The sequence below is a fragment of the Vidua chalybeata genome, chromosome 4, assembly GCF_026979565.1.
Source record: "Vidua chalybeata isolate OUT-0048 chromosome 4, bVidCha1 merged haplotype, whole genome shotgun sequence".
NCBI classification, from domain to species: domain Eukaryota; kingdom Metazoa; phylum Chordata; class Aves; order Passeriformes; family Viduidae; genus Vidua; species Vidua chalybeata.
The window spans coordinates 63829735-63846370 of record NC_071533.1 but is presented as its reverse complement, the minus strand read 5'-3'; the positions used below and the strand labels follow the sequence as shown (position 1 = coordinate 63846370).

The window sequence follows — 16636 nt, the reverse complement described above, 5'->3', positions numbered from 1 at the left end:
CCTTGTAAATCAGTAGTCATATAATGTGCAATATGATTCCATGTAAAAATTAGAGGGATGTTTTTGTGACAATTGATGTTGAATGGTAACAGGATATGTCAAGTATGGATAGAACTTGATAGCCAGTGGCTGATATATTGGAACTATGTAAGTAGTGGAATTTGTCAGGAACAATTTTGAGATTTAGTATTTTCTTTAAAATTATTTATCCATTCCTACTTTTCATGCCAATCTTATGATCTTCATCAGATGTCAAGCATCACCAATACAAAAGCAGGTTTTGCACAGAACAAAGGTGAGACCTTAAGACATGACCAGTAGGAAAAGGAGTTGCATCGAAGAGCATTAAAGGAATTGTAACACTTCAGGATGACAAACCTATCAGAGTTAGCAATGGAGATCAGTATTAGGATAACAACTACACTGTTGTTGCCCTGCTGATATTTTTCTTTAAAGAAGTAAAGGTTATTGACTTTTTCTGGTACCGGTGAAAGCTCTCCTTAAAAGCTGCATATAATTCCTATAACCCACCATCAAATAAAAAGGACATTTGGACTAAGAGAGTGTCTTGTTTGATCTGGGGAAACAAAGCATGGAAGAAGTTGCTCTTCATAAAAACTAGTGAAACAACACAGGTGGGTAAAAAGAGCTTTTTATGCTTGAGGTGTAAGAACAAATGGGTATAAACTATCCAAGAACAAACCTAATCTGGAAATTAGAAAAGATGGTTCCTAAGCAACGGAGGCATAGGAGTCTGCAACAGCCTTCCCTTAGGAGTAGTGGAATAAGGCTGTATTTAAGATGGAGCTGGTTAGCTTATGTAAGGAGGGGGGAGGGGATGTAATGTCATTTTCCACTCTACCTTGGGATTTGAGCTGATTGACCTGGAATATCTGTTTGTTCCCTTGATTCCTGTCTTCAGCTAAAGATGGTACAATAACTTGACCAGATACTGCCCAGACACCACTGGGTACGTGGGTGGTCTCTTTCTTGAGCAAGTGCACCAGTTGCATTCTGAGGTATAGAAATGCTTATATCAGGGGATAATAAATGTTAGACAAGTAGGATGTTTTAAATATTGTTTAATAGAATATGCTACACTGTGTTTTTTCTCGTGCCTATATATTGAGTTTTGCCCTAAGAAACCCCAAGTCAACACAGCATAATTCAATAGATTTTGTAATGAATCCGTTATTTTCTTCTCCTTCTGTCCTCTGTGATTGAAGGGAGCTGCCCACAGCACGTGCACAGCTATGTCATTGTCTTCATATTTCTCTGAAAATTCTCCTTTGAGCTGCTGAAAAATAACTCCCCAATAACTTCAGTGCAAGGTGAAGGGTTGATGTGGTGAAAACACTCTATACCATGTTGCTGTGTGTTGCCCTGTTGTTCCTGTGTATTGTCCTAAGACTGTCCATCTAATAAATTTGGAAAATTATTTTTTGAGGAAGCATTGTGCTTTTGCACTAATAAGAGACAGTCCTGCATCTCTGCCTTTTAGAAACTGATGGTTTTAAAGAAGACTTGACAAAGAAAAGGGTTCTACTATGTTCTCCCTGACAGAAGAACACTAATTGGCAAATTGAGAAATTATGTTGCCTGAGGTTGCAATATTTTTCTAATTTATTCAATTGCTAAGAAGTGTTAAATCATGATTTAATTCCTGCTGAGGTATTTCAGACCCAGGAGGGAACTTGTAAACACTCACTTGGGCAATTGTTTTATCTATATCAGTAGCTTGTATTACTGGATGTGGTTTTTATATGCACAGAAATACAGTAACTGCTTTGTATTTTTCTCTACTCCATCTCTGTTACTTATTTGTTCTAAATGTTCATCTAGAAAGCTTCATTTTAGGAAGGAAGTTCAAGCATGGAAAGTAGTTTGGATAGGACAGGTTAGAAATTTAATGATGTTTGAAAGTTTCCTTCCTGACTGTGCTTAACGTGTTTTATTGACTTCCCTTCAGCTGTTAGTTGAATTTCCTGTTGATTTTTTGGTCTAAATAATTGCCAAAGCAGTGTCTAATCCTCTCTGTGTACTAAAATGATTTTTCTTGATTCATGAATTTAAAACTATTCTAATGTTTTCAAAACTAATGTTAGAAGACTGAGAATCAGATCTTATCCCTTTAAATTACTGTATTTACACATAGTGATTAGTATAAATGGTAAATAATTACATGGGTACAATGTCAATGACATAAATGTACTTTGCACATGTTTAAGTGTTAGTGTTAGCTAAGTTACATCCCTAAATACAATTTTGGGAGAACAGTGATTGACAGTTAAATTATAGTTAATACTTTAAAGCTTGAGTAAGTGTTCATTGTTATATGAATATTGACTAAATTGCATTTAACCTGTTTTATTATTTAGACATTCTGTCTTGTCATTTCTTGTGGAACAGGTGTGGACTAGAGAGAATCTCATGTACTAAAAGAAAAAAAACCAAAGTCTGAAACTGTTAGTCAGTAGTCTCCAGAGCATGAATGACTTAGCAGACATCATCTCAATGCTCTTCTAATGATGAGAATTTGTTTCTAAATACTGGCATTTTGAAAGAATGTATTGTGTGTGCCATAAGAAAACTCTACAAGGTGATTATCTTGACTTTTTATTCTTGAAGTATGTTTTTCAATTAGACTGTATCTGATTTGTCATGGTAAATGAAAAGGTGTCAGATTAAAATAAATTATGTTATTGCCTTGGAGTAATAGAAATAATTACTGAAAAGTCAAACAATTCTTTTCTAATTTGTTTAATGCACATGACATTGGCAACTTAACAGTTTCCTTCTTCTGGTGAACCAGGTAATATGTTTGTTAACTGATAATATACTATTAAACACCAGAGAGAAGGAAAAGTTTTCTGGCTCTATATTAATTTTTAGACTTTTTTTCTTTTTAGTCCTTTTATCTATCAAAATTGAAGTGGAGTATTGCTCAGTTGTCTTAAATTGAAATAATCTTTTATTTGTGTGCTCTAGAATAGCATTCCCTGCAGATGTGGCCTATGCTATAGCTGGTTCTGAAAGGAATGCAGTCCATGTTGGAATAATTTGTATTTTCAGCAGCATGGTTAGATCTGGCATTTTGGTCTCTTATTTCATGGGAGTCATGTCAACTTTTTTTTTTTCATATTGTGTCTTGTTAGCTGGTGCCACTTTTTAAAAAAGTAACTGTCCTTAGAGGTAATTTTTCATGTTGACACTGTGTCTCACAAACATAAAATTTTAACTGTTTTATAAAATGAAGGTTCATGTTGCTATGCAGTTTGATCTTTGGAGGATAAATCAGACAAATCTTATTTCCCTCTCTTCTCCCAGAGAAGAGTGTGTGTATATCCTTTCCAAGACTTGCTGATTTAGACCAGCGTCCCTGTGAAAAGATGTTGAGGTGTGGCTTGTGGGGAGGGTGGGGTCTGTAGCACCTGTGCAGAACAAACTTGCAGCAGAGAGACACTGGACAATGGCTGGTTTGGCTTTTGTTGCCATCAATTTCTTCCTAGGTTATGAAAGTTCTAGAAAAGAGAAACAAGTTAATTTGAGGTGAGTCTTGTATAGCTTATTTGAGACTTGGAGGAGAGCAGGTAACTTAAGGATGACATCGAGAAAGTTCAGGGGTGAGGTTGATAAAGGACTCGTAAGTAAGAATAATTTAAGCTGGTGAGATATATTGCTATTGTGTGTCATTGGATATCTTCATAAAACCATCTGAATTTTATCAACGTTGATAGAAGTTCAGGAGATTAAAAGGGAGAAAATGAAGTATTGTCTGTCTGTTATTAGCTGATAGATTTATGAAATTATCCAGTGTCTGGTACTAGTAGAAAATAAAATAGTAGGCAAGTATGACGAGGGAGAGAAAATGAAGGTTGGTTTAGTTTGGAGAAGACAGAAGAGAAAAACAAGTAAATAGAAAAATACATTGATCTAATAAGGTCAGAAACAGGTTTAAATATCTGGATTACTTTACACAGGGGATTTCTGAAAGATTTTTTTACACATATTATGTTTACACACTTTAAAAATAAAGTTGCATTCTGTCTTAGCCCATGAGACTTTCTGCTATGAAGTATTGTTACAGTCAAGAGCTCAGCACAGTGCAAAATAGGATGATACATTTTATTTCAGCTGTGCTTGGAATGTCAGAACATATGTAACTTCTGTAAAGCATAAATTGTTACATTGCTGCAGGTGTGTGTGTTACTCTGTTCTTAAAACTGCACACAGGCCATAGTCAATCAGGATAATTTGAGAGTTAAACCATTAGTATGAGTTTGGTAGTTTTTGCCCCTTTAGACAAAGTTTTGACATTTGCTTATAAAACGCCAAATGGTTTTGACTCTGACAGTTACAGAAAGTCCTTGTATACAAAAAAAAATAAAACACTACAGAATCTCTTCCTAATGAAATCAAAGCAGTTGGCTGAATAAACATCAGACTTTATATTTGAACATTAGAATTGCTGGGCTTGTTTTGATTAAAAAAAAAAAAGCTTTAAGATCTGCATCTTTTAATTTCTATCTTCAAAGCAGGTGAAGTTGAATGGCCAATGTAAATTACATATATCTTGTGTGGGGACTTCTGGGACAGACTTCATAGAATATACTAGTTTCTGGATATGCATAGAAAGGTAACTTAAAAATGGGATAGTAAATGTCATTAATTATGGGGCCCTAAAGAATACATTTTTGAAAGATTTCTGTTGTATTTCATAAGCTTTGTTAGATACTTTGTTACTGAACAACTCTGACAAAGTGGGAGTTGCTTGGGGCCTAATATGCACTTAAGTACGTGGATGTGTTAGATCCTATTGAAGTCCCTTGAGGGCAGGAACTTCTGTTGAACAGATGTGATTGCAGGTTTGGATTGGCAGGGCTCCTTTACAAGTTCTCTCCCCTGCATGGCCACACAGACAGATGTGTAGACTCAGCCTTGTGGCCAGCCCAGTGTGGAGATGGCTTCCCACAAGGAAGAGTGAAAATAATACTGTGCTCTGGAGAAAGCATGATGCACTTAGACTGTATGGAAGGAAAGGCTTATGGAGTAGATTTTTCTACATATAAAATACCACAGTTGTAAAAACAAATACCACAGTTCAGCTTTAATGCGAGTGATTATTGTTTCCATTTGACACAGTTGTTTGGCTCATCTCCTTGGAGAGCTGCTCACCAATTTCTAAGGTTTTGTTGAGATCAGCTGGACTTCACATGGGCAGAAACTCTGGCCTGTATCCAGCTGCATGCTGTTCGGGAAATCACTTTAAAAGCTGGGTTTAGAATTCTGGCTTTGAATGCTGCATACATGTCATGGTGCTTTGCAGTTTTTGATGCCAGTAGCCTCTCAGTAAACTTGAAAGAAGTGCACATATGTATTTTGGCAATAAAACAGTGGCAGTTGGGTTTCTAGAAAGAGTTCATTTTACAGCTTGAGTTGGGAATGAAAGTGCTTAGTACTTAGTGCTGTGTGAATTATTCAGGATCTTTATCTGACTCCCAACTGATTTGACACATCTTTGTATCCTTGATGCTCATTATTTTAACTTAAATTTCTGTTTCTGGAGTTATAAGCCCTATACTGGCTGGGTGTGATTTTTAGAACACAGTGGGGAAAAGTCTCTGGTCACTACTAGTCAAACATGAACAGGGGTACTGGTACTGTATTTTTAGAAGTTTTCTTGGTATTGGTGGTGGTAAGGTTGAAGGATGGGAGTACGTCTTGTATGTGGGTAGAATAGTTGTTGCTTGGATAGGTATCTGAATAAAAAAACAATAAATGGGATATTATAGCCAGTGGAGTTTGTTTTAGACAACCAATAGCAAGACAGATATGTAAAAACACTGGGTTTTTTCCTATTAATCTGCAAATGTTTGTCAACTAAAATAATACCTGCCTAGAGACAGTCTTTAAAATTAGCATTATCCATCCATAATCTGGAAGCACGGTTATGTGTCCAACAGGAGCCTTTCACATTTTACACTGGGACTTGAATTCAGTATGTCCACAATGCCCAGAAGGACAAGTTCAGTTTTGTTCTTTTGGGCTTAGTAACGATTTCAAATTAGTTTTGTAGAACATTAAGGCCATGCAATATTTTTATGACCTTTGGATACTTTGGTGTGTGTGTCTGTCTTTAGGTAATATTTGGGGATGAACCTTAACAGAGCTTTTTGTGTGCTTGGGTGCTCTCAAAGCTGTGTGTGTGGAAGAGAGGAGGGAGAGCGTATCTGCATCTCCTGAGGTTTTGGAGTCATGGCTGAAAACACAAAAAGTGTAAATGCATCCAGCCTGGCCTCTTCAGGGAAGGCAGCCTTTCTGATGTGCCAGCTTTGTACCAGCAGAGTGTGAGTTGCTGTGTCAGTTTACCTGGGTTGTGGTGTGCGAGGCTCGACAGCCATTCTGATCCTTGTCCTCCTGCAATGCAAACAGAATCTCTGGGCCATGGTTGGTGCCTGTCCTTCTGCTGCTTTGTTCTGCTCAATCTTCAACCGAGTAACGTAACCTTCTGCAGACCAGGAAGGTCCTGGTTGAAAAATAAAGAAATAGATCTAGTAGAAAGTGTGAGAATGGCTGAAATTCCTGATATGTTAAAGTCTGGGCTGCTTCTGATTCTGAAAGTGGCTTCACTAAAATGGCCATTAAACATTGTGCTTGCACGGTTTGCAGTGACTAGAGAAACTGGACTGCTGCCTTTTTCTCCAGATATAATTCTGAAACCCTGCAGAGGAGTAAATAACATCTTTTTGCCACTGTCAGGTGGAAACAATGAGAATCTGAGCTGGAAGAGAAGCTCTGGGTTTGCATGATGTTAATTTATGCAGCCATATTCAGCTGAGTAATACTTGCCTGACAAGGGAGACGGCACAGTCAGGAAGATGGTTTTCTCATGGTGTTTCATCTGTTACCACGTGGGTGTACATGACCCCTGAGGTTTACCCAGAAGTAGGAAACTGCATAATTTTTGGGTGGGGAGCACATTCACACTTGCCTGTGAAAAAGAAAAACATAGATAAGCTGCTCCTAAAATAGAGATCTTAGGGGTTTCTTGACATGGTATTTCCTAATATGGAAAGAAGAACAATCTAATGCAGGAAAATTAGTTCTAGTAACACTTTAATTCATAGTTGATATGTTTTAATCTGTAGGTTAAACTCATCAGGAACATTCGGAGAGATGGAAAAGAGAATGCTCTTGGCTTTGGGAGCTGTGCAATGACATGAACTTTGTCTTACTGTCACTTCTGGGACTTCTATGAAGATAGTGTTAATATCCTTTGAATAGGGCATGTATTTTAAACACTCTGCAAAAATGTTTAGTGTAAGTTAGATAAAAGATGGTGTAACCACTGTCTTGCTAAAATTTTTCACCTACCTGAAGGATGTACAAATATCGAATTAAGCACTATGCAAAGTATTTTTTTTGAATTTCAATAACCCTGACTGTTATCTGTCTATTTGGAAATAGAATGACAATACATATGTGAGGTTCACATTTCAGAACTGTTTTTATGTGCAAGTGCAGTGTAAGATCTCATATGGAAGGTTTATGTCAAGATTATTACTTAGGTTTGCATTCTTCAAAGATATTTGTTCCTCCTGCATACAGGCTTTTTAAAACTCTGTTCAATTCTACTGTGTTAAGAGAATGAATTTTGTCATAATTTGTGTCCTTTTCTATCTTTCTCTCCCTCCCCCATCAAAACTGGGAAATGCTATTAAAGAACTGAGGAGTGTCACTCAGAAAAATCCAAATTGAACATGAAGGAGAAAGTAATGAAAAATTCAGCATCTCTGCTGCCTTCATCTGCCTGATTCAGGCCTGCTTGAAATCTCTAATCTTCGTATTAAGATTCTTCCATATTTATGTGCTTTGATTCACGGTCTTCTTGCTTGAACTGGTAACACACCCATCCACAACATTTGTGCTGCTTGTATATCAAACTTGCTGGTTCCAGCGTAGTGCCTGCACTCTCTAATCATGTAGCAATTTCTGAGTTACTTGGGTACTCTGCCAGGAAAACATGGCAGAATTCATGCATCTAGTAATGAATATTCAGGTTAGTTCCATCTCAAAAATCTCAACTAACTAGTCTCATAATAATGCAGGGTTTTACTTGTGAGGCATGTGCTGTAGGATCTCTGAAGTTGTGGGTATATCAGTCATGAATTTGAGAGAGACTTGAATTTATCCTTTTGGTAGTTTCCAAGTGGTGGCACATTCTGTTACAGCCTTCCTTGTGTGCTTTCCTAATCTTTTGGAGCAGCTACACTAATTCTTTATAACTATATTGACATTTCCTGAAAAATGTAAAGAAATTCATGGGGTTCTTAAATTTGATGATAAGGGGTTATTACATAATTTTGAGTAGCAACAAGTGCTGCCAGAGTATACTTAAGATTTATTATGTCCTTGCCTCACAAATCTATCAACAAAATGGAATATTATTTTAAAAAGGGCAGGTTTAGTCTACCTCTGATTCAAGTAAAAATGGCATAATGAAGTATACATCTTAGGAAAAAAGGGTCAGGGGTGAAGTCAAAATCTCTGGAAACTAATTATCAGTGTTGATGGATAGGCAAGTTACTTTTATTTTGTTCCAAAACTGTGTATATCAGAGCAGGAGCAGAGAAAAACACAAGCAGGGTTAATGATTGTGAAGCTTTACCATCACAAAATTAGCTATCATTTCGTACAACCTAACTTCAGTGACACTGTTCCTTATTGTGATATGTAAGGAACATACTAATACTTTTTCAGCCTGGAAAGCAAAACTGATTTGCTTATGCACTTTTTATTTGCTCTTGCTTTAATAGGAATGTCTTGTCTCTAAATCAGGATGTGTAAGAGCTTAACTAAGAGCTGTTATTAGGGTCTAAATTTCTGGCGAATGAAGAAATTGAACTAGACTATTTAAATTTTAAAGTCTTTTTTCAGAACTCTTCCATAAAAACCACAATCAGAGTAAACTGAAAAGCAGAATCTTACAATTCATGTGCTTGAATTCTGGCATTTTAGTTTGTTAGTAGACTTTCTTGATTAAAAACACCCAAAAACTTCACTCTTTGTTTATTAACTCCAGTAGGTCTAGACTCGCATTCAGATGTCTTGTGGATAAAACCCCCATACAGAATCTTTTCATACTCACCTTTTTTAAACATTCCAGCTTCAGCTTCTAACCATTCATAATAAATGAAAAATTTTTCTCTTAGGTGTGGTCTTTTCCATATTAGAGGTGAGATAAACAAGCTGAGTCTTGGTGTCTTTGTTCTTGTGTGTCCATAGGCAGTTCAGAGGGATTTTGGGCAAGCCACCTTCACTTACTGTCTGTGGGGTTTGTATCCTCAGACTGTAGTGTGGGATTTCCCTTAACAGTCTGATAAATTCTATGGCTGACTCAAACCCTTGGAATACAGTACTTTTGAATTTGCTCTAACACTGTCAATGCAATTGTATTTAAATCTAAAATTACTTGGATTGAGGTTTTTGTATCTGATCAGTTTAAGAGTTTATCCCAGGACGTCATCTGTTCCAGAGGGTAGTGTCCAAATGACTAAGTCAACATTCAGATTCCAGATTCATTCCAGATTCAGAAAATTTTTCAGTGTTTAACCTAAGTTAACATTTAAAAAACCAAACCCATAAAATAGCTCTCATGCTTGTACAAAGTGAAACTGTAGCATTAACAAGACAAAGGCAATATTTTGACTATTTGTATTTAACTGAGGGAAAAAGAGTCTAACTGCTTTTCTCTCCTCTGTTAATAAATAAAGATACCAAATGTCATCCAGCTGTTTTGGAAGAAGTTACTGTTGCAGAGTATGTTCAAAGGGTTAAATGACATTGTTCTGTTCATTGCCAGCATGCTTCAGAAATCTCATCCCTTGCTATTCAGTCTCCATGAAAATAACTGGATCCTAGCCAGAATGGGGCCGCTTTGCCTAAGCACTGCTGCATTCAGTTGATCCTTTATGCATTGTGATACTGATATTTTAGGTGTGAATACTTAAAGTTTCTAAAACTTCTTGCATTTTTAAAGTATCAAGGAAGTATTTATTCCTGCTTAAAAATGAGTTTTAAGTTCTTCTGTCCTTTGTAGGAGCTTTTGTTAGTCACAGTGCTTTTTTGGAAGGTTTGACAATGGGTGAGCATTATAGTTATTTTACATTTGAAACATAAGTTTTTTGGGTTTTTTGTATTTGTGATAGCAATGGGTATATGTGTGGGACCTGATTTTTCCCTAGACACTGATCTAGTATGACCTTCTTGAAAAACCCAAGAAACATGTAAATAATAAAATTATATTTTCATATCTTATTTTAGAATGTCCAGTCCCCTTTATTTAAAATAAGGGGAGTGCTGTATAGGTAATACCATCAGAAAAATTATGAAAGCTTATAGGTGAAGTGGAACAATGCTACTGTGGTCACATTGCATAGTGAAGGGGCTTGTTAATTTTGCTTATTTTTGCTTATTTACCTCATCACTGAACATACAGCAGCATGTTTTAGCCAGCTTGAAACTGATTCTGTGTGCAGTGTTCAGAGGAACTCTGGAGTCTTCTGCCTTCTGCTAAAGCTGCTTCTGACCCACACTGTTCTCATGCAGCGCTGCAGCTTCCCCATTGCTGTGGGAAGAACCTGTGCTGTGTCCTCTTCCTCCTGAACTGCTGTGTCAGAAGCACCCCCAGGTTTACAGTGGACAAGGTAAAACCTTGTTCTCCATTACAGGTCCTGACCTAGTTCTCATTGCTGTCTAAAGCAACCACTGCCCATCTCTCTGAAGCTGCTGTTCTGTGAAGCAGCAGTGGATTGTTCTCTGGTAAGTGCAGATGGCTTTCCTTCTGGGGGCTATGTGGAGTACTCTTATTGAATCTGGGGACTTTCAGGGCTTTAAGGGTGTTGTTTCCTAGGAAAATCTGATTTCAAGTTCTTGTATATGGAAATTATGGACATTTTCTTACCTGATTAACTACTATTAACTGATTAACTATTGGCAAATTAAACATCTAATTTTGCTTCAGTACCTTGGTAACTTTCTTTAAGAAACTTATGTGTGCATTTGTATCTTTTTACAAGTCCAGTCTTGGAGTTAGAAATCTAGGAGCTTTTATAACTTCAGTTTAAGGCCAGTGTTCATTTTTGGGTCAGACATGCTGATCAAGCTTGACTTCTTGGATAAAGCTGGGGCCCTGCCCTTGGAAAGCTGGTGATCTGATTTGACCTGTGTTCAAAAATCTCAGGGCAGTGGCTTATTGGTGTGTTTGGTGTGAGGCTTGGGAAGTGCATGTGGGTTCACAGAAACCTAAAAATAAGCAGTATTTGGGTTAAACCTCTTTATTTGTATGGACTAGTGACCCTGATAACAAAAATAAATATCCATTTAATTTCTGGTACTGCTGCCACCATCCATGAATTTTAATAGTGTGAAAATATTTTAGTTTTACGTTGTCTTGGTACTTTCTGCACAAGTAGAGGATGACAGTGTAAATTAGTGACTTGACTCACTCTTGTGCAGTTCTGTTCAGTGTGTGTAGCTGAGTCTCTGTGACATCAATGTTGAATTTTATTGTCCCAATAAAGCAGGCTGGAAAAATACTTGGCACCAATGTTTTTTGTTCAAAAAATTGTCAATAAGGCATAGAGTGATGGTGTTTCCAGTGCAACCCTTTTTATTATACAGGCTGTTAAACTTAACATTTAAAAAACATTAACCAGAACAAGTCAGTTTCCATGGAGTAAACTGCATCAATGCATCAAAGAAGCCAGTGAGACCTGCTAAGGTGTTTTGAAACTTTTGTAGGTTTTGTAGCTGAAATTTCTTGGGTAAGGTATGCCTGAATGATTCAGGAATTTGCATTTTGTGCTACTGAAGATAGTTAAAAAATAAGAAGAGTTATTCTATCTGTTCTGACAGAAAACTTGTCCTGATAGCAAGTCTGATCAGTTTGACCTGAGCGTAGGAGAAGGATTAAGGAGGATTTTTGGTTCTGTCTCTGAGTCTGACATTCAGTCTCCAGCTGTCACTAGCCTACCAGCAAAGGAAGGTGCTATAAAAAAAAAAAAAGGTGTTGGAAAACTGGAAATGCATTGGAAGCTGCAAATAACATGAACATATTGTGCCTGTGGAACTTATTTTTCTCAAAGCCAAAGAAGGAAGGGCAGGTTCATAGATTTCAGAGCAGATTCTGATCTCAGTGCAGACAGGTAGTAGAAGGAATTCTGGAAGTTGTATTAAAACGTGTTATACAAAGACTTTTAAAGCTAAGTTATTGACTCAGTATTGTATATATGTGGTTAGGAAATTTCCATCTTTTCAAGGGCAAATGGGCCTGTTAGTCACTCCCAAGTGTTGCATATCTCCATACTTGTGTTAGCAGGACTGAAAGGCCCTGTCACCTCTGTGACCAGTTAATTTTTCTGGTTCACCGGATATGTCGAGCTACTGATCCTACAACTTAGACTTCTACTCTCCAGATTGTTCTTGCAGCCCTTCTGTGAACTCTGATATTTCATGTCTATTATTGAAGTGGATGAAATAATATTCTAGTAGTGGGGTGTTTTTAAAGTTAGGGAAGGTAATTTTTCTACTTCTGTTTTCCTTTGATTTTGCTATTACAGTAGAACACCTGGCCACTGGATAATCTTGAAAACTTGTGTAGTGGTCTATGACTGATCCTGAATTCCCTTCTAATTTGCCTTTTCAGCATTGAGTATTTCTGGTGTAATTTTTGTCTCCATTTGTACTCCTTTGCATTAGCTGTGTTAAAATGAGTTTATGATATTAAACTATCATTAAGTAAAAACCACAGAATCAAGAAACTTACTTGAATTAGGAATCAGATTTCTGAAATAAAATTGCAGGCAAATCAGCTTCAGTACTATTTGGCAGTGTAATTATAATGACTCATTTGGGGGGCTCTATAAGTGCAGGTTTTAATCTCAGTGTTGGAATAGCTTCATAAAATAAATTTATCTGAAAACCATGAGACTGCTCTGAACAATAACACTGAAGCCCATGTTTTTCACTGAACTGTAAGGAATTATTTCTGGGGTTAATAGACACTGAAGCAGTGGGAAGAAGTGTCTCCACTGCCATAATCACCGTTGGGGCTCCTCTGACAAGAAACCATGGAAAAATATATTATGAGCTTGCAAAATCCATACTTGCTCTCTGTGTCTGAAGAAATGCAAAAGACACTGGTGAAATTCCTGTTTTGACATTTGCATGCAAATTTTGTGATACATTTGTGAAGCTCTTAGAGTTTCAGAAGAAAAGCTTAGGTGCCTGTGGTTGAAGATACTTCTTTAGAGTTTCTTTGTGTTTTATGAACAGTGTGACATTTTGTTTTCTGTTATCACTTTCCCTAATCTTTCATGTGTTTATGCATTGAACACTTCCAGAAATGCTGTATGAGAAATGTATGGAACTAGTATATATAAGTCTCTGAGTCAAAGAAGTGAAAGGTAATTTTGATGTTGAGTTAATAAGTAGGTTTGAAACTGTTAGTTTTTCACAAAATCTTTTGATGCTAGAAATGGCAGTTCTGTTGGGTTTTTTCATAAATTGTTTAGCAGAAAAATTGGAGAAAGAAAGGAGTGGAAGAGGTGAAGTTAAAAGACTGGTAAGAAACCGGGAACCTTGTCAATAGGAGATATAAGTTAACAGTTTGAAGAGGATTTTTTTAATCTTTATTTTTTAAACATAATTTTGATTTTTAGGTTTGGATTCCTTACCATTTTTAATTAACTTGGAATGAGCTCTTGGAAATTTGCTCTTTCCATCATAAATTAGTAAATAATGTTAGGGTTTAACATGAAAATTATATCAGTGGTGAGCACAGACTGCAACTGTACCTTCCAGTGAGGGGAAGAACAGCACAGTGTGCTGCCCTGTTCCTCCCTGTGCGTCATTCTCAGCTTCCTGCAGTGTCCAGTCTCAGGGATACAATGCTTTTCCAGGTCAGGGAGGAGAGTTGAATGATTACTGTTTCTAAAAGTTTGATACTTTTGACCTTTTAAATCCTTTATTAAAAGCAGGAAAACAACCTCTCTGTATTTTAGCTTTTTAATTGATTTCAATGATTTTCTTTTGTTTGCAAGGACTGAATTATGAATTCTGACCCATATATACTGAAACTTCTGCAGAATTTAGACAGATGTCTTTAACAAATATCCCAGCTGAATCTGTCCACCTAAATTCTGGCATAAGTCTTAGGTGGGCTTTTGCTAAGTAGAATCATAGAACATAAAACAGCCCAGGTTAAAAGGGATCTCAGAATGTCATCTGAGCCAACCTGTTGTGGGAAAGGTAGCCCACATGGGATTATCCAACACCCTGCCCAGTTGTGTCTTGAATATCTCCAGTTGATGGAGATGCCACCATTTTCCTGGTGAGAACATTCTGGTGATTGTTCTCAGTGTAAAAAATGTCTTTCCTATATCAAGGTGAAACCTTTTGTGGTGTAAATTGCACCTGTTACCCTGTGTCCTCTTCATGTGGCTCCTTGTGAAGAGAGAGCCTCCTTCCATTTTGTAGCCAGCCTTTAAATTCTGGGAAAGTTTACTGATGCAAGCATTCTCTTCTTCAGGAAGAAAGGAGAGGTCCTAACTCATTTAGGCTTTCCTCATAGAGTAGGATCTACAGTCTTTGATCATCTTCATGGCTTTAATGTTGACCCTCTCCACTCCATCTGTTCCTTTTCTCAAACTGTGGAGACCACAGCTGGACACAGGAATACTCCAGATGTGTCCTGACAAGCTCTTGGTAGTTTGGGAAGGTCACATCTCTCATCTCTGCTAGTGGTGCCCCTGTGGGTGATGCCAGCATCTGGTTTGCTTTCATTGCTGCAGCAGCTTCACTGCTGACCCCTATTCAGCTCTCATTGTGCACCAGGACCCCCAGGTCCCCCCCAGCCAAGGATCCCAGCCTGTGCCAGGCTCTTTGGTGTCATCACTGCTGCAGGACCTTGCACTTGTCTCTGTTAAACTCCACACTCCTCCTGCCAGCTCCCCGTTCCAGCCTGTGCTGGTCTGTGAGATGGCTTTCCCTGCTGACACGGCCCCATCACCACCCAGTGTGGTGTCACCAGCAAACCTGACAGTGGTGCTCTCAGACCCCTCATGCAGGTTATTTGTGGTGATGTTGAAAAGTGTGGGTCCCAGCATCATTTTCTGGGGATGCCCCACTTGTGCCAGGCTGCCAGCCTGAGTTAAACCACTGACTGGACTGACTGGCACCTTCTGAGTGCACTCTATGGGCCTGCTTCCTGCCCGTTTTGCAGGCCACCAGCCGGCATTGTGCTGGTTTGTCTGGGAGAGCGCTGTGGGAAACGGCGGCAAACGCTTGGCTGAAGTTTGTTAAACAGTATCTGCTGCTCTGCCTAGAATACAGAAACTGGAATTTTGTTGCAGGTGATCAGATTAGTCTGGCATGATTTGCCTGTCATGAAACTGCTCTGGCTTTTCCCAACCACCTGCTTCCCTGGGCTTTGATAAAGCTAGACAGTAATTACTGTGTTTTACAACCTGGTGCACTTGTCATGGAGGCTTCTTAAATGTTCTCTTAACACAGCAGCTTAGCCTGTTTTTTTTTTTTTTGTAACCTTGAGATCACTCACTTCCCATTGTGCTAGGGCTCTGATTTCAGTGTTTTAGAGAAGGTGAAATTAGGAAATAATTGTTTACAGTCTGTGGATTTCAAATAAAATCAGTCTATTTTTGTTTCCCTGTTCTCTAACACAGTTTTCTTTTTGAACTATTGTCGTAGTTACTAAAGCATGACATTACAAATGTAAAATGTAATACTTTTGGTTATATAAACTTATTGCTGGATTTCTCTAAATTTTAGAGTCCCGTATTTAACTTGTACTATCTGTGTTAAAAAGCAAAATGGTGGCGCCTGCTTTCAGTATAAGAGAAATAACTGTTCTTATTCTTGAAATAGTCTCTTCCTGTTTGAAAACAAAGAACAGAGGAAATTCTGAAGATGTGTAAGATTGGGAACATTTGCTAAAAAATAATATAATTGTTCATGATACTGAGTATGTTGTCTAGTGAGTAGTACAGTCATGATTTACTTTCTTTGTTCTTTGACTTCCTAAGATAATGCCAACTTTTCCTTTTAAAAGTTCAGTTGGAAACATTTAAAATGGCAAGAAGAAATCCAGTGTCATTGGTGCCAAAATGCTGTCACTGAATGGTATGGAAATTGTAGTGCAAATCATAAATAATTTCTCTATTATAAAATTATATTAATTTTTTAAGGAGAAAGTTTGGCAAATGTTATTCTAAAGTAAAGGAAATCCGAAAAAAATAAAGAATGGATCGGAATATTGAGTGAAGCGCTAGCAGTGCAATCTTGTAAGTTTTTTTGCATTCATCAAGTAATAATAAAACCTTTTTTCCCTGTAGATAGATGTTCTGCTTCCATTCTTCCTTGATCATATTCCCACCAACTTAAATTTCACTGTAACTCTATTTGCAGTGGCTCATTTATCTCTCAGGTTTCTTCTGCCCCACCCCATTGCTGCCTGACCCATTCCCTTTCTCTTCCTCCCTTCTGTCACCTCATGACTTCCCCATTAAGTAATTTCAGCTCTGTATCTTTCTGCAGGCCCCCAGCACTTTCCTGGGCT

General features: G+C 37.6%; 1 protein-coding gene across 10 annotated transcripts in view; it reads left to right on the top strand.

Annotated features, from left to right (window-relative positions):
* The window catches only part of ADD1 (adducin 1), a 62532-nt gene that overhangs the window by 9242 nt on the left and 36654 nt on the right, over positions 1-16636 (top strand). Inside the window, exon 1 of one of the 10 annotated variants that reach the window (XM_053941608.1) lies at positions 10731-10821. The exons of the other annotated variants lie outside the window; for them this stretch is intronic. The gene's annotated coding sequence lies outside the window, so the exon portion shown is untranslated. Of the gene's footprint in view, positions 1-10730; positions 10822-16636 lie in introns of those variants that run through there. 10 annotated transcript variants of the gene reach the window in all.